The 26,125-nt window shown below is 38.0% G+C and overlaps 14 non-coding genes across 14 annotated transcripts; all 14 read right to left on the bottom strand.

Moving 5' to 3' along the window:
• Nucleotides 1-8,675: 8,675 nt before the first annotated feature.
• Nucleotides 8,676-8,748, bottom strand: trnav-cac (transfer RNA valine (anticodon CAC)). The gene has a single exon. It is a non-coding gene; the product is annotated as a tRNA-Val (tRNA).
• Nucleotides 8,749-14,548: 5,800 nt separating this feature from the next.
• On the bottom strand, nucleotides 14,549-14,621 carry trnav-cac (transfer RNA valine (anticodon CAC)). The gene has a single exon. It is a non-coding gene; the product is annotated as a tRNA-Val (tRNA).
• A 141-nt stretch (nucleotides 14,622-14,762) lies between these two features.
• trnav-aac (transfer RNA valine (anticodon AAC)) lies at nucleotides 14,763-14,835 on the bottom strand. The gene has a single exon. It is a non-coding gene; the product is annotated as a tRNA-Val (tRNA).
• Nucleotides 14,836-15,182: 347 nt separating this feature from the next.
• On the bottom strand, nucleotides 15,183-15,255 carry trnav-cac (transfer RNA valine (anticodon CAC)). The gene has a single exon. It is a non-coding gene; the product is annotated as a tRNA-Val (tRNA).
• A 141-nt stretch (nucleotides 15,256-15,396) lies between these two features.
• Nucleotides 15,397-15,469, bottom strand: trnav-uac (transfer RNA valine (anticodon UAC)). The gene has a single exon. It is a non-coding gene; the product is annotated as a tRNA-Val (tRNA).
• Nucleotides 15,470-15,824: 355 nt separating this feature from the next.
• On the bottom strand, nucleotides 15,825-15,897 carry trnav-uac (transfer RNA valine (anticodon UAC)). The gene has a single exon. It is a non-coding gene; the product is annotated as a tRNA-Val (tRNA).
• Nucleotides 15,898-22,155: 6,258 nt separating this feature from the next.
• On the bottom strand, nucleotides 22,156-22,228 carry trnav-uac (transfer RNA valine (anticodon UAC)). Its single transcript has one exon. It is a non-coding gene; the product is annotated as a tRNA-Val (tRNA).
• Nucleotides 22,229-22,361: 133 nt separating this feature from the next.
• Nucleotides 22,362-22,434, bottom strand: trnav-cac (transfer RNA valine (anticodon CAC)). Its single transcript has one exon. It is a non-coding gene; the product is annotated as a tRNA-Val (tRNA).
• Nucleotides 22,435-22,575: 141 nt separating this feature from the next.
• On the bottom strand, nucleotides 22,576-22,648 carry trnav-aac (transfer RNA valine (anticodon AAC)). Its single transcript has one exon. It is a non-coding gene; the product is annotated as a tRNA-Val (tRNA).
• Nucleotides 22,649-23,637: 989 nt separating this feature from the next.
• trnav-uac (transfer RNA valine (anticodon UAC)) lies at nucleotides 23,638-23,710 on the bottom strand. Its single transcript has one exon. It is a non-coding gene; the product is annotated as a tRNA-Val (tRNA).
• A 133-nt stretch (nucleotides 23,711-23,843) lies between these two features.
• trnav-cac (transfer RNA valine (anticodon CAC)) lies at nucleotides 23,844-23,916 on the bottom strand. The gene has a single exon. It is a non-coding gene; the product is annotated as a tRNA-Val (tRNA).
• A 141-nt stretch (nucleotides 23,917-24,057) lies between these two features.
• Nucleotides 24,058-24,130, bottom strand: trnav-aac (transfer RNA valine (anticodon AAC)). The gene has a single exon. It is a non-coding gene; the product is annotated as a tRNA-Val (tRNA).
• A 981-nt stretch (nucleotides 24,131-25,111) lies between these two features.
• trnav-cac (transfer RNA valine (anticodon CAC)) lies at nucleotides 25,112-25,184 on the bottom strand. The gene has a single exon. It is a non-coding gene; the product is annotated as a tRNA-Val (tRNA).
• Nucleotides 25,185-25,539: 355 nt separating this feature from the next.
• On the bottom strand, nucleotides 25,540-25,612 carry trnav-uac (transfer RNA valine (anticodon UAC)). The gene has a single exon. It is a non-coding gene; the product is annotated as a tRNA-Val (tRNA).
• Between the last annotated feature and the right edge of the window lie 513 nt (nucleotides 25,613-26,125).

Here is a 26,125-nt window from a genome sequence, read left to right as displayed (position 1 = left end):
TCATTCATAAGTTTCCATAATGCATTTCTAGAAGAGTCATATCTGAATTTAGCACAACTAGAGGCATCCATTCTACTACACCTCACATTAAAATCTCCTATCAGTATACAGTTTTCTGAGCACAGTGTTTTTAATTTGTGAAACATTTCTCTCCTTTCAGATTCAATGTTTGAAGCATAAACATTAATTAAACGAAAAACTACATTTTGAACTTCAAATTCAATTACAATAAGTCTGCCATCATTGTCAGCATATATTTCTTTTACATTTTGCACCACATCATTTTTTATCAAAATAGCCACACCACATGTTTTATCCCCTCCATGACTACAAAAAATTTAATCTGACCATTTACTCTTAATCTCCTGCATTTTGGAGTCTGTCCAATTGGTCTCTTGAAAACACAACATGTCTGCCTTAACAGACACTAATACCTGCTCAAATTTGCTCATGTTTCTCAAACTGTTACCATTTAGGGATGCGACTGTAATCATTATGAATGTGTGCAGAAGTATAATCAGAGCCAAACAAGTCCTTAAAAATCCTACTTTTTCTTTTTTCCAAAACCCATCATCTCCCTGGTTTTCGACAATGACCTCTTATTTTTTACAAACAACTGAAGATCCTCACTATCTATTTCATCATCCGTCTCTTTATTTGGATTTTTGGGGGGATCGGCGGGGAAGCCTTTTGAAAAGTGCGCTTTAACAGTGCCCGTGACTTCAGTGGACCCAGCCCACTCTTTGGTGTAATTTTTACACAGGCTTAAAGCTGGCTCAGGCACCTGAGAAGCACCTTGCACCATCTCTACCTGTGTATGTCTTTCACCCATCATGTGCTGCTGTTCCACCTTGTCAGCAGCAGAGACTAAAACGGCGTCTCGTGCTTTGCCAGGAGACATTACAGGCTCTTCAAGCTTATCTGCCACTGTCTCTGGAGTCACACTCTCCATGTCACTCTCATCCTCCCTCTCCATAGGCACACTCCCCTCTTCCTCAGACGTGAGGTCCATTGTTTGCAAAAGTAAGTGATTTTCTCCCTTATTACAGCTACATCTAACTTTAGGTCTGTCACACATTTTGCACACATTTCCTATGTTCCGACATTCTCTGGCATAATGCCCTTGTTCACTACATTTGTGGCATGTGAATTCCGGACATTCCTTAAGTATGTGCCCCGGCTGAATACATAATCTACATACCTTCACTTGATTGTCGTGGATTACACGAAAATATTCAAATCCCTCGACAGTGTTAAATTTTGTAGAATATGGCAAGGATTGCACATTGTCTGTAAACTTTACCTTGCAAAATCTTGTCCCATCTACAATGTCCGTTCCTGGCCACATCCTCCTCTTGATTGGCGTGGTCGCCTTCACCTTCCAGCCTTTTAGTTTCTCTTCTATCTCCTCATCCGTAATGTATGCGGGCAAGTTCAAAAAGGACACCACCAGCTCATCGTTCCCTAGTTCTTTAGCCATGATTTGACAGTTCTTTATCTTTAGCCCGTCTATTAGTCTTTCTTTTCCATTTACATGAGACATTGTTACTTCATACTTATTCCCGTCTTTCATTCGACATCCCAGTATTGTTCCGCAAACTTCCTTTATTCCTCTCAGCAATTCCATCGTTGTTATTTTCCCTTCTCCACTTATTTCCACGTTCACCGTCAGTTCCTTCTCATATGTTCTTTTTTTCAGTTCTTCGTTTAACATTCTGATTTCACTGTTGTCCTTTCTCGTCGTCGTTTGTATTCTTGATGTCGAAGCCATGTTGTCCGTCCGGTTATTTTAAGCAATATCCCCCAAACAGCTCACGCTGATGGGGGACAATAGCAAAAACGTTTCACAGAAACTTCACTACAGTCACTCACAAACTTTCAAACTTATAAGTCAACTAGACCTCCAAAAAAAACGATATTCTCTCTCAAGCACTCAGACGCCTGCTTCTCTTCCACTTCCTGAAACTCCAAAAAGGGGCGTGTGAAGCAAACGTGATAACCACTAGACCACAGAAACTACTGCTTGATTTTCCTGCAAGAAGTAAACCGAATTTTACAGATATTCAGGGCACGTATTCGAATTTCCAAAATAAAGAATTCATGAAATTTTCTGTTACCACTACGGTAAATCAGAACATGTCAATGAGCGTTGTTTCCGCCCGGTTTCGAACCAGGGATCTTTCGCGTCTGAAGCAAACGTGATTTTTTTTTTTTTTTTTTTTTTTTTTATCAAAAATGTTTGTTTACAATATTTACAGTACAATCTACTGTTTACAGTACAATCCACAGAGAACAATACAGAAGACACTAGACTAACAGAGGCAGGTGAACAATTCACCCCCTATCAAATTATCAACAAAGAAAATATCAAAACAGTGCTTTCAAAAATTATAAGTGATACCTCCACTCTCCTCTCGTGAAATTAACCCACTCCCTTCAACAAAAGACTCATCAAAATGTTCCATCCCATAATTAAACAACATATCTATGTGTTTACTGAACAGTGCTATAAAGATACTCCACACCTGAACCCTCTTTCTGTCAAAAGAAACATAATTCCTCCTACAAAAAATAGCATACCTCACAAAACTCAAAACCATATTCAACAAACACACATTAGCACCCTCACATTTACCAGACACTCCAAATAACAAAAGTTCCTCCCACGCATACTTTTTCACTAAATCTCCCCCCCAGTTTCTACATAACATTCCCTTAACTTTACAAAAAAAATATTTTAAATCCTCACATTCTATAAACAAATGCATAAGAGTTTCCGGGAAACGTCCACATACGTCGCATTCCCTTTCTATCTCACAATTAATTTTCTTTAGCACCACCTTTGTAAATATTCTATTATGTCTTAGTTTGAAATCATTATTTTCACACTCCTTACTATTATATTTTACATTCAAATTTCCCCATATCTTTTTTTCATCCAATTCCGGAAAAACTACTTTCCAAAATTTCTCAGCAGCCGGCCTTCTACACACTTTTCCTACCATTATTCTATACAATCTTTTCACTGGTATACTAGATAAATGTACTTTCTTTTTACTGCTACCAATGAACAAATTAGGAAATACAAATAAATCTTCTCTTTCAACTTCACTATTTATTAAATCAACCCATGCTCTTGGTATACTATTCTTTATCTTGTCATACATATTATTCACTGTTCCCCTTCCCACCTCTTCATCCCATTCATTGATTATGTCAAAAATAGCTTCCCCAGGTAAAAACCCTGGAATTACCTCATATGTATAATCTTTTATTTGACGTAGACCTGCACTCATAAATACTTTATTATACAAAACTTTTTCTTTGTTCTTGATTTTCTCATTCAGAAATATAGGTTGATTCATAATCAGGTCAATATGTCCACATTCATAATATACATTAGGCAACAACTCTGCCCATGCATTTAGCACCTCTTTATAAAAATCTGGTACCTTTTCAAACATTGCCCTTTTAAGCCCCATCAATAAACCATTATCCTCACAACCACCACTCTCCTCTAAGTAGACTCTAAAGAAGTGTTTCCAGCCATAATCTTCACTGTCATACAAATATTTCTTTACTGTTTTTATCCTAATAGCTTTTCTTTTGACACCTAAATCTACAAGTTTTAAACCTCCATCCACATAGTCAGCAATCAATGTTTTCTGAGATATTCTCACTCCTTTACCATCCCATATAAAATTTGACACCACATTATTCAATTCATTTAGGACCCACTCCGGCATGTCCAGGACTCCCAAAACATACACAAATTTGGATAATACCAAAGCATTTGCAACAATTACTTTCCCTTGTAACTTTAGTTTTCTATTTTTCCAGAAATTCAACGTTAGCTTGACTTTATTAAGGATCCCAGTCCAAGTTATATCTTTTGCCTCTTTCTCCTTTACACCAATGTTTACTCCCAGCACTTTAATAAAATCCTTTGCGCTCTTGAATGGAATCTCACACCCGTTTACATTGATATCCCCAACAAACATTATTTCAGTCTTCTCTATATTAACTTTAGCACCCGATGCCTTGCCATATATATCTATGATCCCCATAATGCTTCCAATACTTTCTATATCCTTCACAGTACAAGTAGTGTCATCAGCGTACTGATGTACAACACTGACACCACCACCTGGGATTCCAACACCCCTTACTTCTTCTTTATTACTATTTATCAATGTAGCTAACGGTTCTGTAGAAACACTGTACAGCAGAGCTGACAAAGGACAGCCCTGCCTTACTGACCTCTCCACAGGGAAAGTATCTGTTAACACTCCGTTACATTTAACACAACTTTTAGCCCCACTATACAACAGGTTGATCCAAGATACAAACTTTGGCCCAAACCCAAACCTCTCCAAAGTCTGTAATAAAAAGCTGTGCTCCACTCTATCGAAAGCTTTGTTAAAGTCCAAACTTAAAACTATACCACCTTCATTTTTCATTTGATTAACAACATCCCTAATTGTACAAATTACATCTGCAATATCTCTTCCAGGTATGCCGTAGGCTTGTGTTGATTCAATAATGCTCCCAATCACCTTTTTCATCCTATTCGCTAACACTTTAGTCAGTATCTTATAATCCGAATTTAGAAGGCTAATAGGCCTATAATTTTCTAACTTTAATCTACTGCCCCTATTTTTGAATAAGATCGTTAACATTCCAGTTGACATAGACTCAGGGATTTCCTTATTCTCTTCCATATAATGAAACACCCTCACTAAAATGGGTGCCAAAATATCTACAAAGACTTTATAGAACTCATTTGTTAAACCATCCAAACCCGGACTTTTATTACCTTGCGTGCTAACAATTGCTTCCTTGATTTCCATAATCGAAATCTCTTCATCACACATCATTCTATCTGCCTGCGATACTTTGGCACTAATTGTATCCAACACTTTTACAACACAGACTTTATCTACATCATTCTTTTTGTAAAGATTTCTGTAAAAGGTTTCAACTGTCTCTAAGATCCCAACAAAATCGTTTACCTTTACACCTCTTTCATCTTCCAACTCTACAATGTAACTCTTAGTTTGTTTTCTTTTTTCCAGACCCAAAAAAAAGGATGTACATTTCTCTCCCTCCAAAGCGTACTGTGCCCTGCTCCTAACAATAGCACCCAAACATTTATTTTTTTCATAACGACCAAGCTCTGCATGGATTTTCAAATAATTCACAACATCATAGTCTGGATCCGTATCAGCCTTTTCAAGTTCATGCAACATCCTATTCCTAAGCATTATTTCTTTCTGCTTATCTAAACGGTTATGATTTTTTGCGTACCTAATACTCCTATTTTTTACTTTTACTTTCACTTCCTCCCACCATAAACACACATTCTCTTTTAACAGTACATTAGACATTTCATCATTAATACATTCAACAATTTCATTTCTATATCCTTCCTCCTTTAACAGACTGGCATTTAAACACCAGACACCTCCCCCTCTCCTCTCCACACCAAAACCCATTTGAAATGACATTACTGCATGATCACTATATGCTGTAAAGGTATATGACACCTTCTTAACATTCTGCACCAATTCTTGTTTTGCTAGACATAAATCAATTCTGCTTTGTTTTAATTCCTTTAGAACCACCTGCCTTCTAGAGAATACTCTTCTGTTTGGATTTTCAGCCCTCCATATATCTACTAGATTCTCCTCATTCATAAGTTTCCATAATGCATTTCTAGAAGAGTCATATCTGAATTTAGCACAACTAGAGGCATCCATTCTACTACACCTCACATTAAAATCTCCTATCAGTATACAGTTTTCTGAGCACAGTGTTTTTAATTTGTGAAACATTTCTCTCCTTTCAGATTCAATGTTTGAAGCATAAACATTAATTAAACGAAAAACTACATTTTGAACTTCAAATTCAATTACAATAAGTCTGCCATCATTGTCAGCATATATTTCTTTTACATTTTGCACCACATCATTTTTTATCAAAATAGCCACACCACATGTTTTATCCCCTCCATGACTACAAAAAATTAAATCTGACCATTTACTCTTAATCTCCTGCATTTTGGAGTCTGTCCAATTGGTCTCTTGAAAACACAACATGTCTGCCTTAACAGACACTAATACCTGCTCAAATTTGCTCATGTTTCTCAAACTGTTACCATTTAGGGATGCGACTGTAATCATTATGAATGTGTGCAGAAGTATAATCAGAGCCAAACAAGTCCTTAAAAATCCTACTTTTTCTTTTTTCCAAAACCCATCATCTCCCTGGTTTTCGACAATGACCTCTTATTTTTTACAAACAACTGAAGATCCTCACTATCTATTTCATCATCCGTCTCTTTATTTGGATTTTTGGGGGGATCGGCGGGGAAGCCTTTTGAAAAGTGCGCTTTAACAGTGCCCGTGACTTCAGTGGACCCAGCCCACTCTTTGGTGTAATTTTTACACAGGCTTAAAGCTGGCTCAGGCACCTGAGAAGCACCTTGCACCATCTCTACCTGTGTATGTCTTTCACCCATCATGTGCTGCTGTTCCACCTTGTCAGCAGCAGAGACTAAAACGGCGTCTCGTGCTTTGCCAGGAGACATTACAGGCTCTTCAAGCTTATCTGCCACTGTCTCTGGAGTCACACTCTCCATGTCACTCTCATCCTCCCTCTCCATAGGCACACTCCCCTCTTCCTCAGACGTGAGGTCCATTGTTTGCAAAAGTAAGTGATTTTCTCCCTTATTACAGCTACATCTAACTTTAGGTCTGTCACACATTTTGCACACATTTCCTATGTTCCGACATTCTCTGGCATAATGCCCTTGTTCACTACATTTGTGGCATGTGAATTCCGGACATTCCTTAAGTATGTGCCCCGGCTGAATACATAATCTACATACCTTCACTTGATTGTCGTGGATTACACGAAAATATTCAAATCCCTCGACAGTGTTAAATTTAGTAGAATATGGCAAGGATTGCACATTGTCTGTAAACTTTACCTTGCAAAATCTTGTCCCATCTACAATGTCCGTTCCTGGCCACATCCTCCTCTTGATTGGCGTGGTCGCCTTCACCTTCCAGCCTTTTAGTTTCTCTTCTATCTCCTCATCCGTAATGTATGCGGGCAACTTCAAAAAGGACACCACCAGCTCATCGTTCCCTAGTTCTTTAGCCATGATTTGACAGTTCTTTATCTTTAGCCCGTCTATTAGTCTTTCTTTTCCATTTACATGAGACATTGTTACTTCATACTTATTCCCGTCTTTCATTCGACATCCCAGAATTGTTCCGCAAACTTCCTTTATTCCTCTCAGCAATTCCATCGTTGTTATTTTCCCTTCTCCACTTATTTCCACGTTCACCGTCAGTTCCTTCTCATATGTTCTTTTTTTCAGTTCTTCGTTTAACATTCTGATTTCACTGTTGTCCTTTCTCGTCGTCGTTTGTATTCTTGATGTCGAAGCCATGTTGTCCGTCCGGTTATTTTAAGCAATATCCCCCAAACAGCTCACGCTGATGGGGGACAATAGCAAAAACGTTTCACAGAAACTTCACTACAGTCACTCACAAACTTTCAAACTTATAAGTCAACTAGACCTCCAAAAACAACGATATTCTCTCTCAAGCACTCAGACACCTGCTTCTCTTACACTTCCTGAAACTCCAAAAAAGGGCGTGTGAAGCAAACGTGATAACCACTACACTACAGAAACTGCTGCTACATTTCGCAGCGAGGAGTAAACCGAATTTTACAGATATTCATGGCACGTATTCGAATTTCCAAAATACAGAATTCATGAAAATAACAATTCTTTGTTGAAAGTACAGGACCTACTGCATGTGTCAAAGAGCTCTGTTTCCGCCCGGTTTTGAGCCGAAGACCTTTCGCGTGTTAAGCGAACGTGATAACCACTACACTACAGAAACTTCTGCAACAATTATCTGCAAGGAGTAAACCGAATTTTACAGATATTCATGGCACGTGTTCAAATTTCCAAAATTAGGCATTTATGAAAATAACTATTCTCTGTTAATAGTAGAGTACCTACTGCACGTGTCAAAGAGCACTGTTTCCGCCCGGTTTCAAACTGAGGACCTTTCACGTGTAAAGCTAACGTGATAACCACTACACTACAGAAACTGCTGCTACATTTAGCTGCAAGGAGTAAACCGAATTTTACAGATATTCATGGCACGTGTTGAAATTTCCAAATTTAGGCATTTATGAAAATAACTATTCTCTTTTAAAAGTACTGTACCTACTGCAGGTGTCAAAGAGCACTGTTTCCGCCCGAGGACCTTTCGCGTGTAAAGCGAACGTGATAACCACTACACTACAGAAACTTCTGCTTGATTTTCCTGCAAGAAGTAAACCGAATTTTAAAAATATTCATGGCACGTATTCGAATTTCCAAAATAAAGAATTCATGAAATTTTCTGTTACCACTATGGTACTTCAGAATGTGTCAATGAGTTTTGTTTCCGCCCGGTTTCGAACCAGGGACCTTTCGCGTGTGAAGCAAACGTGATAACCACTAGACCACAGAAACTACTGCTTGATTTTCCTGCAAGAAGTAAACCGAATTTTACAGATATTCAGGGCACGTATTCGAATTTCCAAAATAAAGAATTCATGAAATTTTCTGTTACCACTACGGTAAATCAGAACATGTCAATGAGCGTTGTTTCCGCCCGGTTTCGAACCAGGGATCTTTCGCGTGTGAAGCAAACGTGATAACCACTACACTACAGAAACTGCTGCTACATTTCGCAGCGAGGAGTAAACAAAATTTTACAGATATTCATGGCACGTATTCGAATTTCCAAAATACAGAATTCATGAAAATAACAATTCTTTGTTGAAAGTACAGGACCTACTGCATGTGTCAAAGAGCTCTGTTTCCGCCCGGTTTTGAACCGAGGACCTTTCGCGTGTTAAGCGAACGTGATTTTTTTTTTTTTTTTATTATCAAAAATGTTTGTTTACAATATTTACAGTACAATCCACAGAGAACAATACAGAAGACACTAGACTAACAGAGGCAGGTGAACAATTCACCCCCTATCAAATTATCAACAAAGAAAATATCAAAACAGTGCTTTCAAAAATTATAAGTGATACCTCCACTCTCCTCTCGTGAAATTAACCCACTCCCTTCAACAAAAGACTCATCAAAATGTTCCATCCCATAATTAAACAACATATCTATGTGTTTACTGAACAGTGCTATAAAGATACTCCACACCTGAACCCTCTTTCTGTCAAAAGAAACATAATTCCTCCTACAAAAAATAGCATACCTCACAAAACTCAAAACCATATTCAACAAACACACATTAGCACCCTCACATTTACCAGACACTCCAAATAACAAAAGTTCCTCCCACGCATACTTTTTCACGAAATCTCCCCCCCAGTTTCTACATAACATTTCCTTAACTTTACAAAAAAAATATTTTAAATCCTCACATTCTATAAACAAATGCATAAGAGTTTCCGGGAAACGTCCACATACGTCGCATTCCCTTTCTATCTCACAATTAATTTTCTTTAGCACCACCTTTGTAAATATTCTATTATGTCTTAGTTTGAAATCATTATTTTCACACTCCTTACTATTATATTTTACATTTAAATTTCCCCATATCTTTTTTTCATCCAATTCCGGAAAAACTACTTTCCAAAATTTCTCAGCAGCCGGCCTTCTACACACTTTTCCTACCATTATTCTATACAATCTTTTCACTGGTATACTAGATAAATGTACTTTCTTCTTACTGCTACCAATGAACAAATTAGGAAATACAAATAAATCTTCTCTTTCAACTTCACTATTTATTAAATCAACCCATGCTCTTGGTATACTATTCTTTATCTTGTCATACATATTATTCACTGTTCCCCTTCCCACCTCTTCATCCCATTCATTGATTATGTCAAAAATAGCTTCCCCAGGTAAAAACCCTGGAATTACCTCATAAGTATAATCTTTTATTTGCCGTAGACCTGCACTCATAAATACTTTATTATACAAAACTTTTTCTTTGTTCTTGATTTTCTCATTCAGAAATATAGGTTGATTCATAATCAGGTCAATATGTCCACATTCATAATATACATTAGGCAACAACTCTGCCCATGCATTTAGCACCTCTTTATAAAAATCTGGTACCTTTTCAAACATTGCCCTTTTAAGCCCCATCAATAAACCATTATCCTCACAACCACCACTCTCCTCTAAGTAGACTCTAAAGAAGTGTTTCCAGCCATAATCTTCACTGTCATACAAATATTTCTTTACTGTTTTTATCCTAATAGCTTTTCTTTTGACATCTAAATCTACAAGTTTTAAACCTCCATCCACATAGTCAGCAATCAATGTTTTCTGAGATATTCTCACTCCTTTACCATCCCAAATAAAATTTGACACCACATTATTCAATTCATTTAGGACCCACTCCGGCATGTCCAGGACTCCCAAAACATACACAAATTTGGATAATACCAAAGCATTTGCAACAATTACTTTCCCTTGTAACTTTAGTTTTCTATTTTTCCAGAAATTCAACGTTAGCTTGACTTTATTAAGTATCCCAGTCCAAGTTATATCTTTTGCCTCTTTCTCCTTTACACCAATGTTTACTCCCAGCACTTTAATAAAATCCTTTGCGCTCTTGAATGGAATCTCACACCCGTTTACATTGATATCCCCAACAAACATTATTTCAGTCTTCTCTATATTAACTTTAGCACCCGATGCCTTGCCATATATATCTATGATCCCCATAATGCTTCCAATACTTTCTATATCCTTCACAGTACAAGTAGTGTCATCAGCGTACTGATGTACAACACTGACACCACCACCTGGGATTCCAACACCCCTTACTTCTTTATTACTATTTATCAATGTAGCTAACGGTTCTGTAGAAACACTGTACAGCAGAGCTGACAAAGGACAGCCCTGCCTTACTGACCTCTCCACAGGGAAAGTATCTGTTAACACTCCGTTACATTTAACACAACTTTTAGCCCCACTATACAACAGGTTGATCCAAGATACAAACTTTGGCCCAAACCCAAACCTCTCCAAAGTCTGTAATAAAAAGCTGTGCTCCACTCTATCGAAAGCTTTGTTAAAGTCCAAACTTAAAACTATACCACCTTCATTTTTCATTTGATTAACAACATCCCTAATTGTACAAATTACATCTGCAATATCTCTTCCAGGTATGCCGTAGGCTTGTGTTGATTCAATAATACTCCCAATCACCTTTTTCATCCTATTCGCTAACACTTTAGTCAGTATCTTATAATCCGAATTTAGAAGGCTAATAGGCCTATAATTTTCTAACTTTAATCTACTGCCCCTATTTTTGAATAAGATCGTTAACATTCCAGTTGACATAGACTCAGGGATTTCCTTATTCTCTTCCATATAATGAAACACCCTCACTAAAATGGGTGCCAAAATATCTACAAAGACTTTATAGAACTCATTTGTTAAACCATCCAAACCCGGACTTTTATTACCTTGCGTGCTAACAATTGCTTCCTTGATTTCCATAATCGAAATCTCTTCATCACACATCATTCTATCTGCCTGCGATACTTTGGCACTAATTGTATCCAACACTTTTACAACACACACTTTATCTACATCATTCTTTTTGTAAAGATTTCTGTAAAAGGTTTCAACTGTCTCTAAGATCCCAACAAAATCGTTTACCTTTACACCTCTTTCATCTTCCAACTCTACAATGTAACTCTTAGTTTGTTTTCTTTTTTCCAGACCCAAAAAAAAGGATGTACATTTCTCTCCCTCCAAAGCGTACTGTGCCCTGCTCCTAACAATAGCACCCAAACATTTATTTTTTTCATAACGACCCAGCTCTGCATGGATTTTCAAATAATTCACAACATCATAGTCTGGATCCGTATCAGCCTTTTCAAGTTCATGCAACATCCTATTCCTAAGCATTATTTCTTTCTGCTTATCTAAACGGTTATGATTTTTTGCGTACCTAATACTCCTATTTTTTACTTTTACTTTCACTTCCTCCCACCATAAACACACATTCTCTTTTAACAGTACATTAGACATTTCATCATTAATACATTCAACAATTTCATTTCTATATCCTTCCTCCTTTAACAGACTGGCATTTAAACACCAGACACCTCCCCCTCTCCTCTCCACACCAAAACCCATTTGAAATGACATTACTGCATGATCACTATATGCTGTAAAGGTATATGACACCTTCTTAACATTCTGCACCAATTCTTGTTTTGCTAGACATAAATCAATTCTGCTTTGTTTTAATTCCTTTAGAACCACCTGCCTTCTAGAGAATACTCTTCTGTTTGGATTTTCAGCCCTCCATATATCTACTAGATTCTCCTCATTCATAAGTTTCCATAATGCATTTCTAGAAGAGTCATATCTGAATTTAGCACAACTAGAGGCATCCATTCTACTACACCTCACATTAAAATCTCCTATCAGTATACAGTTTTCTGAGCACAGTGTTTTTAATTTGTGAAACATTTCTCTCCTTTCAGATTCAATGTTTGAAGCATAAACATTAATTAAACGAAAAACTACATTTTGAACTTCAAATTCAATTACAATAAGTCTGCCATCATTGTCAGCATATATTTCTTTTACATTTTGCACCACATCATTTTTTATCAAAATAGCCACACCACATGTTTTATCCCCTCCATGACTACAAAAAATTAAATCTGACCATTTACTCTTAATCTCCTGCATTTTGGAGTCTGTCCAATTGGTCTCTTGAAAACACAACATGTCTGCCTTAACAGACACTAATACCTGCTCAAATTTGCTCATGTTTCTCAAACTGTTACCATTTAGGGATGCGACTGTAATCATTATGAATGTGTGCAGAAGTATAATCAGAGCCAAACAAGTCCTTAAAAATCCTACTTTTTCTTTTTTCCAAAACCCATCATCTCCCTGGTTTTCGACAATGACCTCTTATTTTTTACAAACAACTGAAGATCCTCACTATCTATTTCATCATCCGTCTCTTTATTTGGATTTTTGGGGGGATCGGCGGGGAAGCCTTTTGAAAAGTGCGCTTTAACAGTGCCCGTGACTTCAGTGGACCCAGCCCACTCTTTGGTGTAATTTTTACACAGGCTTAAAGCTGGCTCAGGCACCTGAGAAGCACCTTGCACCATCTCTACCTGTGTATGTCTTTCACCCATCATGTGCTGCTGTTCCACCTTGTCAGCAGCAGAGACTAAAACGGCGTCTCGTGCTTTGCCAGGAGACATTACAGGCTCTTCAAGCTTATCTGCCACTGTCTCTGGAGTCACACTCTCCATGTCACTCTCATCCTCCCTCTCCATAGGCACACTCCCCTCTTCCTCAGACGTGAGGTCCATTGTTTGCAAAAGTAAGTGATTTTCTCCCTTATTACAGCTACATCTAACTTTAGGTCTGTCACACATTTTGCACACATTTCCTATGTTCCGACATTCTCTGGCATAATGCCCTTGTTCACTACATTTGTGGCATGTGAATTCCGGACATTCCTTAAGTATGTGCCCCGGCTGAATACATAATCTACATACCTTCACTTGATTGTCGTGGATTACACGAAAATATTCAAATCCCTCGACAGTGTTAAATTTTGTAGAATATGGCAAGGATTGCACATTGTCTGTAAACTTTACCTTGCAAAATCTTGTCCCATCTACAATGTCCGTTCCTGGCCACATCCTCCTCTTGATTGGCGTGGTCGCCTTCACCTTCCAGCCTTTTAGTTTCTCTTCTATCTCCTCATCCGTAATGTATGCGGGCAAGTTCAAAAAGGACACCACCAGCTCATCGTTCCCTAGTTCTTTAGCCATGATTTGACAGTTCTTTATCTTTAGCCCGTCTATTAGTCTTTCTTTTCCATTTACATGAGACATTGTTACTTCATACTTATTCCCGTCTTTCATTCGACATCCCAGTATTGTTCCGCAAACTTCCTTTATTCCTCTCAGCAATTCCATCGTTGTTATTTTCCCTTCTCCACTTATTTCCACGTTCACCGTCAGTTCCTTCTCATATGTTCTTTTTTTCAGTTCTTCGTTTAACATTCTGATTTCACTGTTGTCCTTTCTCGTCGTCGTTTGTATTCTTGATGTCGAAGCCATGTTGTCCGTCCGGTTATTTTAAGCAATATCCCCCAAACAGCTCACGCTGATGGGGGACAATAGCAAAAACGTTTCACAGAAACTTCACTACAGTCACTCACAAACTTTCAAACTTATAAGTCAACTAGACCTCCAAAAAAAACGATATTCTCTCTCAAGCACTCAGACGCCTGCTTCTCTTCCACTTCCTGAAACTCCAAAAAGGGGCGTGTGAAGCAAACGTGATAACCACTAGACCACAGAAACTACTGCTTGATTTTCCTGCAAGAAGTAAACCGAATTTTACAGATATTCAGGGCACGTATTCGAATTTCCAAAATAAAGAATTCATGAAATTTTCTGTTACCACTACGGTAAATCAGAACATGTCAATGAGCGTTGTTTCCGCCCGGTTTCGAACCAGGGATCTTTCGCGTGTGAAGCAAACGTGATAACCACTACACTACAGAAACTGCTGCTACATTTCGCAGCGAGGAGTAAACAAAATTTTACAGATATTCATGGCACGTATTCGAATTTCCAAAATACAGAATTCATGAAAATAACAATTCTTTGTTGAAAGTACAGGACCTACTGCATGTGTCAAAGAGCTCTGTTTCCGCCCGGTTTTGAACCGAGGACCTTTCGCGTGTTAAGCGAACGTGATAACCACTACACTACAGAAACTTCTGCAACAATTATCTGCAAGGAGTAAACCGAATTTTACAGATATTCATGGCACGTGTTCAAATTTCCAAAATTAGGCATTTATGAAAATAACTATTCTCTGTTAATAGTAGAGTACCTACTGCACGTGTCAAAGAGCACTGTTTCCGCCCGGTTTCGAACCGAGGACCTTTTGCGTGTAAAGCGAACGCGATAGCCACTACACTACAGAAACTGCTGCTTAATTTTCCTGCAAGGAGTAAACCGAATTTTAAAAATATTCATGGCACGTATTCGAATTTCCAAAATAAAGAATTCATGAAATTTTCTGTTACCACTATGGTACTTCAGAATGTGTCAATGAGTGTTGTTTCCGCCCGGTTTCGAACCAGGGACCTTTCGCGTGTGAAGCAAACGTGATAACCACTACACCACAGAAACTACTGCTACAATTAGCTGCAAGGAGTAAACCGAATTTTAAAAATATTCATGGCACGTATTCGAATTTCCAAAATACAGAATTCATGAAAATAACAATTCTTTGTTGAAAGTACAGTACCTACTGCACTTGTCAAAGAGTACTGTTTCCGCCCGGTTTCGAACCGAGGACCTTTCGCGTGTAAAGCAAACGCGATAACCACTACACTACAGAAACTGCTGCTTGATTTTCCTGCAAGAAGTAAACCGAATTTTACAGATATTCATGGCACGTGTTCAAATTTCCAAAATTAGGCATTTATGAAAATAACTATTCTCTGTTAATAGTACAGTACCTACTGCACATGTCAAAGAGCACTGTTTCCTCCCAGTTTCAAACTGAGGACCTTTCACGTGTAAAGCGAACGTGATAACCACTACACTACAGACACTGCTGCTACATTCAGCTGCAAGGAGTAAACCGAATTTTACAGATATTCATGGCACGTGTTGAAATTTCCAAATTTAAGCATTTATGAAAATAACTATTCTCTTTTAAAAGTACTGTACCTACTGCAGGTGTCAAAGAGCACTGTTTCCGCCCGGTTTCGAACCGAGGACCTTTCGCGTGTAAAGCGAACGTGATAACCACTACACTACAGAAACTTCTGCTTGATTTTCCTGCAAGAAGTAAACCGAATTTTACAGATATTCAGGGCACGTATTCGAATTTCCAAAATAAAGAATTCATGAAATTTTCTGTTACCACTACGGTAAATCACAATGTGTCAATGAGTGTTGTTTCCGCCCGGTTTCGAACCAGGGACCTTTCGCGTGTGAAGCAAACGTGATTTTTTTTTTTTTTTTTTTTTTTTTTATTATCAAAAATGTTTGTTTACAATATTTACAGTACAATCTACTGTTTACAGTACAATCCACAGAGAACAATACAGAAGACACTAGACTAACAGAGGCAGGTGAACAATTCACCCCCTATCAAATTATCAACAAAGAAAATATCAAAACAGTGCTTTCAAAAATTATAAGTGATACCTCCACTCTCCTCTCGTGAAATTAACCCACTCCCTTCAACAAAAGACTCATCAAAATGTTCCATCCCATAATTAAACAACATATCTATGTGTTTACTGAACAGTGCTATAAAGATACTCCACACCTGAACCCTCTTTCTGTCAAAAGAAACATAATTACTCCTACAAAAAATAGCATACCTCACAAAACTCAAAACCATATTCAACAAACACACATTAGCACCCTCACATTTACCAGACACTCCAAATAACAAAAGTTCCTCCCACGCATACTTTTTCACGAAATCTCCCCCCCAGTTTCTACATAACATTTCCTTAACTTTACAAAAAAAATATTTTAAATCCTCACATTCTATAAACAAATGCATAAGAGTTTCCGGGAAACGTCCACATACGTCGCATTCCCTTTCTATCTCACAATTAATTTTCTTTAGCACCACCTTTGTAAATATTCTATTATGTCTTAGTTTGAAATCATTATTTTCACACTCCTTACTATTATATTTTACATTTAAATTTCCCCATATCTTTTTTTCATCCAATTCCGGAAAAACTACTTTCCAAAATTTCTCAGCAGCCGGCCTTCTACACACTTTTCCTACCATTATTCTATACAATCTTTTCACTGGTATACTAGATAAATGTACTTTCTTCTTACTGCTACCAATGAACAAATTAGGAAATACAAATAAATCTTCTCTTTCAACTTCACTATTTATTAAATCAACCCATGCTCTTGGTATACTATTCTTTATCTTGTCATACATATTATTCACTGTTCCCCTTCCCACCTCTTCATCCCATTCATTGATTATGTCAAAAATAGCTTCCCCAGGTAAAAACCCTGGAATTACCTCATAAGTATAATCTTTTATTTGCCGTAGACCTGCACTCATAAATACTTTATTATACAAAACTTTTTCTTTGTTCTTGATTTTCTCATTCAGAAATATAGGTTGATTCATAATCAGGTCAATATGTCCACATTCATAATATACATTAGGCAACAACTCTGCCCATGCATTTAGCACCTCTTTATAAAAATCTGGTACCTTTTCAAACATTGCCCTTTTAAGCCCCATCAATAAACCATTATCCTCACAACCACCACTCTCCTCTAAGTAGACTCTAAAGAAGTGTTTCCAGCCATAATCTTCACTGTCATACAAATATTTCTTTACTGTTTTTATCCTAATAGCTTTTCTTTTGACATCTAAATCTACAAGTTTTAAACCTCCATCCACATAGTCAGCAATCAATGTTTTCTGAGATATTCTCACTCCTTTACCATCCCATATAAAATTTGACACCACATTATTCAATTCATTTAGGACCCACTCCGGCATGTCCAGGACTCCCAAAACATACACAAATTTGGATAATACCAAAGCATTTGCAACAATTACTTTCCCTTGTAACTTTAGTTTTCTATTTTTCCAGAAATTCAACGTTAGCTTGACTTTATTAAGGATCCCAGTCCAAGTTATATATTTTGCCTCTTTCTCCTTTACACCAATGTTTACTCCCAGCACTTTAATAAAATCCTTTGCGCTCTTGAATGGAATCTCACACCCGTTTACATTGATATCCCCAACAAACATTATTTCAGTCTTCTCTATATTAACTTTAGCACCCGATGCCTTGCCATATATATCTATGATCCCCATAATGCTTCCAATACTTTCTATATCCTTCACAGTACAAGTAGTGTCATCAGCGTACTGATGTACAACACTGACACCACCACCTGGGATTCCAACACACCTTACTTCTTTATTACTATTTATCAATGTAGCTAACGGTTCTGTAGAAACACTGTACAGCAGAGCTGACAAAGGACAGCCCTGCCTTACTGACCTCTCCACAGGGAAAGTATCTGTTAACACTCCGTTACATTTAACACAACTTTTAGCCCCACTATACAACAGGTTGATCCAAGATACAAACTTTGGCCCAAACCCAAACCTCTCCAAAGTCTGTAATAAAAAGCTGTGCTCCACTCTATCGAAAGCTTTGTTAAAGTCCAAACTTAAAACTATACCACCTTCATTTTTCATTTGATTAACAACATCCCTAATTGTACAAATTACATCTGCAATATCTCTTCCAGGTATGCCGTAGGCTTGTGTTGATTCAATAATGCTCCCAATCACCTTTTTCATCCTATTCGCTAACACTTTAGTCAGTATTTTATAATCCGAATTTAGAAGGCTAATAGGCCTATAATTTTCTAACTTTAATCTACTGCCCCTATTTTTGAATAAGATCGTTAACATTCCAGTTGACATAGACTCAGGGATTTCCTTATTCTCTTCCATATAATGAAACACCCTCACTAAAATGGGTGCCAAAATATCTACAAAGACTTTATAGAACTCATTTGTTAAACCATCCAAACCCGGACTTTTATTACCTTGCGTGCTAACAATTGCTTCCTTGATTTCCATAATCGAAATCTCTTCATCACACATCATTCTATCTGCCTGCGATACTTTGGCACTAATTGTATCCAACACTTTTACAACACACACTTTATCTACATCATTCTTTTTGTAAAGATTTCTGTAAAAGGTTTCAACTGTCTCTAAGATCCCAACAAAATCGTTTACCTTTACACCTCTTTCATCTTCCAACTCTACAATGTAACTCTTAGTTTGTTTTCTTTTTTCCAGACCCAAAAAAAAGGATGTACATTTCTCTCCCTCCAAAGCGTACTGTGCCCTGCTCCTAACAATAGCACCCAAACATTTATTTTTTTCATAACGACCAAGCTCTGCATGGATTTTCAAATAATTCACAACATCATAGTCTGGATCCGTATCAGCCTTTTCAAGTTCATGCAACATCCTATTCCTAAGCATTATTTCTTTCTGCTTATCTAAACGGTTATGATTTTTTGCGTACCTAATACTCCTATTTTTTACTTTTACTTTCACTTCCTCCCACCATAAACACACATTCTCTTTTAACAGTACATTAGACATTTCATCATTAATACATTCAACAATTTCATTTCTATATCCTTCCTCCTTTAACAGACTGGCATTTAAACACCAGACACCTCCCCCTCTCCTCTCCACACCAAAACCCATTTGAAATGACATTACTGCATGATCACTATATGCTGTAAAGGTATATGCCACCTTCTTAACATTCTGCACCAATTCTTGTTTTGCTAGACATAAATCAATTCTGCTTTGTTTTAATTCCTTTAGAACCACCTGCCTTCTAGAGAATACTCTTCTGTTTGGATTTTCAGCCCTCCATATATCTACTAGATTCTCCTCATTCATAAGTTTCCATAATGCATTTCTAGAAGAGTCATATCTGAATTTAGCACAACTAGAGGCATCCATTCTACTACACCTCACATTAAAATCTCCTATCAGTATACAGTTTTCTGAGCACAGTGTTTTTAATTTGTGAAACATTTCTCTCCTTTCAGATTCAATGTTTGAAGCATAAACATTAATTAAACGAAAAACTACATTTTGAACTTCAAATTCAATTACAATAAGTCTGCCATCATTGTCAGCATATATTTCTTTTACATTTTGCACCACATCATTTTTTATCAAAATAGCCACACCACATGTTTTATCCCCTCCATGACTACAAAAAATTTAATCTGACCATTTACTCTTAATCTCCTGCATTTTGGAGTCTGTCCAATTGGTCTCTTGAAAACACAACATGTCTGCCTTAACAGACACTAATACCTGCTCAAATTTGCTCATGTTTCTCAAACTGTTACCATTTAGGGATGCGACTGTAATCATTATGAATGTGTGCAGAAGTATAATCAGAGCCAAACAAGTCCTTAAAAATCCTACTTTTTCTTTTTTCCAAAACCCATCATCTCCCTGGTTTTCGACAATGACCTCTTATTTTTTACAAACAACTGAAGATCCTCACTATCTATTTCATCATCCGTCTCTTTATTTGGATTTTTGGGGGGATCGGCGGGGAAGCCTTTTGAAAAGTGCGCTTTAACAGTGCCCGTGACTTCAGTGGACCCAGCCCACTCTTTGGTGTAATTTTTACACAGGCTTAAAGCTGGCTCAGGCACCTGAGAAGCACCTTGCACCATCTCTACCTGTGTATGTCTTTCACCCATCATGTGCTGCTGTTCCACCTTGTCAGCAGCAGAGACTAAAACGGCGTCTCGTGCTTTGCCAGGAGACATTACAGGCTCTTCAAGCTTATCTGCCACTGTCTCTGGAGTCACACTCTCCATGTCACTCTCATCCTCCCTCTCCATAGGCACACTCCCCTCTTCCTCAGACGTGAGGTCCATTGTTTGCAAAAGTAAGTGATTTTCTCCCTTATTACAGCTACATCTAACTTTAGGTCTGTCACACATTTTGCACACATTTCCTATGTTCCGACATTCTCTGGCATAATGCCCTTGTTCACTACATTTGTGGCATGTGAATTCCGGACATTCCTTAAGTATGTGCCCCGGCTGAATACATAATCTACATACCTTCACTTGATTGTCGTGGATTACACGAAAATATTCAAATCCCTCGACAGTGTTAAATTTTGTAGAATATGGCAAGGATTGCACATTGTCTGTAAACTTTACCTTGCAAAATCTTGTCCCATCTACAATGTCCGTTCCTGGCCACATCCTCCTCTTGATTGGCGTGGTCGCCTTCACCTTCCAGCCTTTTAGTTTCTCTTCTATCTCCTCATCCGTAATGTATGCGGGCAAGTTCAAAAAGGACACCACCAGCTCATCGTTCCCTAGTTCTTTAGCCATGATTTGACAGTTCTTTATCTTTAGCCCGTCTATTAGTCTTTCTTTTCCATTTACATGAGACATTGTTACTTCATACTTATTCCCGTCTTTCATTCGACATCCCAGTATTGTTCCGCAAACTTCCTTTATTCCTCTCAGCAATTCCATCGTTGTTATTTTCCCTTCTCCACTTATTTCCACGTTCACCGTCAGTTCCTTCTCATATGTTCTTTTTTTCAGTTCTTCGTTTAACATTCTGATTTCACTGTTGTCCTTTCTCGTCGTCGTTTGTATTCTTGATGTCGAAGCCATGTTGTCCGTCCGGTTATTTTAAGCAATATCCCCCAAACAGCTCACGCTGATGGGGGACAATAGCAAAAACGTTTCACAGAAACTTCACTACAGTCACTCACAAACTTTCAAACTTATAAGTCAACTAGACCTCCAAAAAAAACGATATTCTCTCTCAAGCACTCAGACGCCTGCTTCTCTTCCACTTCCTGAAACTCCAAAAAGGGGCGTGTGAAGCAAACGTGATAACCACTAGACCACAGAAACTACTGCTACAATTAGCTGCGAGGAGTAAATCGAATTTTACAGATATTCATGGCACGTATTCGAATTTCCAAAATACAGAATTCATGAAAAGAACAATTCTTTGTTGAAAGTACAGTACCTACTGCACGTGTCAAAGAGCTCTGTTTCCGCCCGGTTTCAAACCGAGGACCTTTCGCGTGTTAAGCAAACATGATAACCGCTACACTACAGAAACTGCTTCAACAATTATCTGCAAGGAGTAAACCGAATTTTACAGATATTCATGGCACGTGTTCAAATTTCCAAAATTAGGCATTTATGAAAATAACTATTCTCTGTTAATAGTACAGTACCTACTGCACATGTCAAAGAGCACTGTTTCCTCCCGGTTTCAAACTGAGGACCTTTCACGTGTAAAGCGAACGTGATAACCACTACACTACAGACACTGCTGCTACATTCAGCTGCAAGGAGTAAACCGAATTTTACAGATATTCATGGCACGTGTTGAAATTTCCAAATTTTATGCATTTATGAAAATAACTATTCTCTTTTAAAAGTACTGTACCTACTGCAGGTGTCAAAGAGCACTGTTTCCGCCCGGTTTCGAACCGAGGACCTTTCGCGTGTAAAGCGAACGTGATAACCACTACACTACAGAAACTTCTGCTTGATTTTCCTGCAAGAAGTAAACCGAATTTTACAGATATTCAGGGCACGTATTCGAATTTCCAAAATAAAGAATTCATGAAATTTTCTGTTACCACTACGGTAAATCACAATGTGTCAATGAGTGTTGTTTCCGCCCGGTTTCGAACCAGGGACCTTTCGCGTGTGAAGCAAACGTGATAACCACTACACTACAGAAACTGCTGCTACATTTAGCTGCGAGGAGTAAACCGAATTTTACAGATATTCATGGCACGTATTCGAATTTCCAAAATACAGAATTCATGAAAATAACAATTCTTTGTTGAAAGTACAGTACCTACTGCACGTGTCAAAGAGCTCTGTTTCCGCCCGGTTTCGAACCGAGGACCTTTCGCGTGTTAAGCGAACGTGATAACCACTACACTACAGAAACTTCTGCGACAATTATCTGCAAGGAGTAAACCGAATTTTACAGATATTCATGGCACGCGTTCAAATTTCCAAAATTAGGCATTTATGAAAATAACTATTCTCTGTTAATAGTACAGTACCTACTGCACGTGTCAAAGAGCACTGTTTCCTCCCAGTTTCAAACTGAGGACCTTTCACGTGTAAAGAGAACGTGATAACCACTACACTACAGAAACTGCTGCTTGATTTTTCTGCAAGGAGTAAACCGAATTTTAAAAATATTCATGGCACGTATTCGAATTTCCAAAATAAAGAATTCATGAAATTTTCTGTTACCACTATGGTACTTCAGAATGTGTCAATGAGCGTTGTTTCCGCCCGGTTTCGAACCAGGGACCTTTCGCGTGTGAAGCAAACGTGATAACCACTAGACCACAGAAACTACTGCTACAATTAGCTGCGAGGAGTAAATCGAATTTTACAGATATTCATGGCACATATTCGAATTTCCAAAATACAGAATTCATGAAAATAACAATTCTTTGTTGAAAGTACAGTACCTACTGCACGTGTCAAAGAGCTCTGTTTCCGCCCGGTTTCAAACCGAGGACCTTTCGCGTGTTAAGCAAACGTGATAACCGCTACACTACAGAAACTGCTTCAACAATTATCTGCAAGGAGTAAACCGAATTTTACAGATATTCATGGCACGTGTTCAAATTTCCAAAATTAGGCATTTATGAAAATAACTATTCTCTGTTAATAGTACAGTACCTACTGCACATGTCAAAGAGCACTGTTTCCTCCCGGTTTCAAACTGAGGACCTTTCACGTGTAAAGCGAACGTGATAACCACTACACTACAGACACTGCTGCTACATTCCGCTGCAAGGAGTAAACCGAATTTTACAGATATTCATGGCACGTGTTGAAATTTCCAAATTTAGGCATTTATGAAAATAACTATTCTCTTTTAAAAGTTCTGTACCTACTGCAGATGTCAAAGAGCACTGTTTCCGCCCGGTTTCGAACCGAGGACCTTTCGCGTGTAAAGCGAACGTGATAACCACTACACTACAGAAACTTCTGCTTGATTTTCCTGCAAGAAGTAAACCGAATTTTACAGATATTCAGGGCACGTATTCGAATTTCCAAAATAAAGAATTCATGAAATTTTCTGTTACCACTACGGTAAATCACAATGTGTCAATGAGTGTTGTTTCCGCCCGGTTTCGAACCAGGGACCTTTCGCGTGTGAAGCAAACGTGATAACCACTACACTACAGAAACTGCTGCTACATTTAGCTGCGAGGAGTAAACCGAATTTTACAGATATTCATGGCACGTATTCGAATTTCCAAAATACAGAATTCATGAAAATAACAATTCTTTGTTGAAAGTACAGTACCTACTGCACGTGTCAAAGAGCTCTGTTTCCGCCCGGTTTCGAACCGAGGACCTTTCGCGTGTTAAGCGAACGTGATAACCACTACACTACAGAAACTTCTGCAACAATTATCTGCAAGGAGTAAACCGAATTTTACAGATATTCATGGCACGCGTTCAAATTTCCAAAATTAGGCATTTATGAAAATAACTATTCTCTGTTAATAGTACAGTACCTACTGCACGTGTCAAAGAGCACTGTTTCCTCCCAGTTTCAAACTGAGGACCTTTCACGTGTAAAGAGAACGTGATAACCACTACACTACAGAAACTGCTGCTTGATTTTTCTGCAAGGAGTAAACCGAATTTTAAAAATATTCATGGCACGTATTCGAATTTCCAAAATAAAGAATTCATGAAATTTTCTGTTACCACTATGGTACTTCAGAATGTGTCAATGAGCGTTGTTTCCGCCCGGTTTCGAACCAGGGACCTTTCGCGTGTGAAGCAAACGTGATAACCACTAGACCACAGAAACTACTGCTACAATTAGCTGCGAGGAGTAAATCGAATTTTACAGATATTCATGGCACGTATTCAAATTTCCAAAATACAGAATTCATGAAAATAACAATTCTTTGTTGAAAGTACAGTACCTACTGCACGTGTCAAAGAGCTCTGTTTCCGCCCGGTTTCAAACCGAGGACCTTTCGCGTGTTAAGCAAACGTGATAACCGCTACACTACAGAAACTGCTTCAACAATTATCTGCAAGGAGTAAACCGAATTTTACAGATATTCATGGCACGTGTTCAAATTTCCAAAATTAGGCATTTATGAAAATAACTATTCTCTGTTAATAGTACAGTACCTACTGCACATGTCAAAGAGCACTGTTTCCTCCCGGTTTCAAACTGAGGACCTTTCACGTGTAAAGCGAACGTGATAACCACTACACTACAGAAACTTCTGCTTGATTTTCCTGCAAGAAGTAAACCGAATTTTACAGATATTCAGGGCACGTATTCGAATTTCCAAAATAAAGAATTCATGAAATTTTCTGTTACCACTACGGTAAATCACAATGTGTCAATGAGTGTTGTTTCCGCCCGGTTTCGAACCAGGGACCTTTCGCGTGTGAAGCAAACGTGATAACCACTACACTACAGAAACTGCTGCTACATTTAGCTGCGAGGAGTAAACCGAATTTTACAGATATTCATGGCACGTATTCGAATTTCCAAAATACAGAATTCATGAAAATAACAATTCTTTGTTGAAAGTACAGTACCTACTGCACGTGTCAAAGAGCTCTGTTTCCGCCGGGTTTCGAACCGAGGACCTTTCGCGTGTTAAGCGAACCTGATAACCACTACACTACAGAAACTTCTGCAACAATTATCTGCAAGGAGTAAACCGAATTTTACAGATATTCATGGCACGTGATCAAATTTCCAAAATTAGGCATTTATGAAAAAAACTATTCTCTGTTAATAGTAGAGTACCTACTGCACTTGTCAAAGAGCACTGTTTCCGCCCGGTTTCGAACCGAGGACCTTTCGCGTGTAAAGCGAACGCGATAACCACTACACTACAGAATCTGCTGCTTGATTTTCCTGCAAGAAGTAAACAGAATTTTACAGATATTCATGGCACGTGTTCAAATTTCCAAAAGTAGGCATTTATGAAAATAACTATTCTCTGTTAATAGTACAGTACCTACTGCACATGTCAAAGAGCAGTGTTTCCTCCTGGTTTCAAACTGAGGACCTTTCACGTGTAAAGCTAACGTGATAACCACTACACTACAGAAACTGCTGCTACATTTAGCTGCAAGGTGTAAACCGAATTATTCAGATATTCATGGCACGTGTTGAAATTTCCAAATTTAGGCATTTATGAAAATAACTATTCTCTTTTAAAAGTACTGTACCTACTGCAGGTGTCAAAGAGCACTGTTTCCGCCCGAGGACCTTTCGCGTGTAAAGCGAACGTGATAACCACTACACTACAGAAACTTCTGCTTGATTTTCCTGCAAGAAGTAAACCGAATTTTAAAAATATTCATGGCACGTATTCGAATTTCCAAAATAAAGAATTCATGAAATTTTCTG

The sequence above is a fragment of the Salmo salar genome, chromosome 07, assembly GCF_965601325.2.
Source record: "Salmo salar chromosome 07, fSalSal1, whole genome shotgun sequence".
NCBI lineage: Eukaryota > Metazoa > Chordata > Actinopteri > Salmoniformes > Salmonidae > Salmo > Salmo salar.
This window is presented reverse-complemented; position numbering and strand designations above follow the sequence as displayed.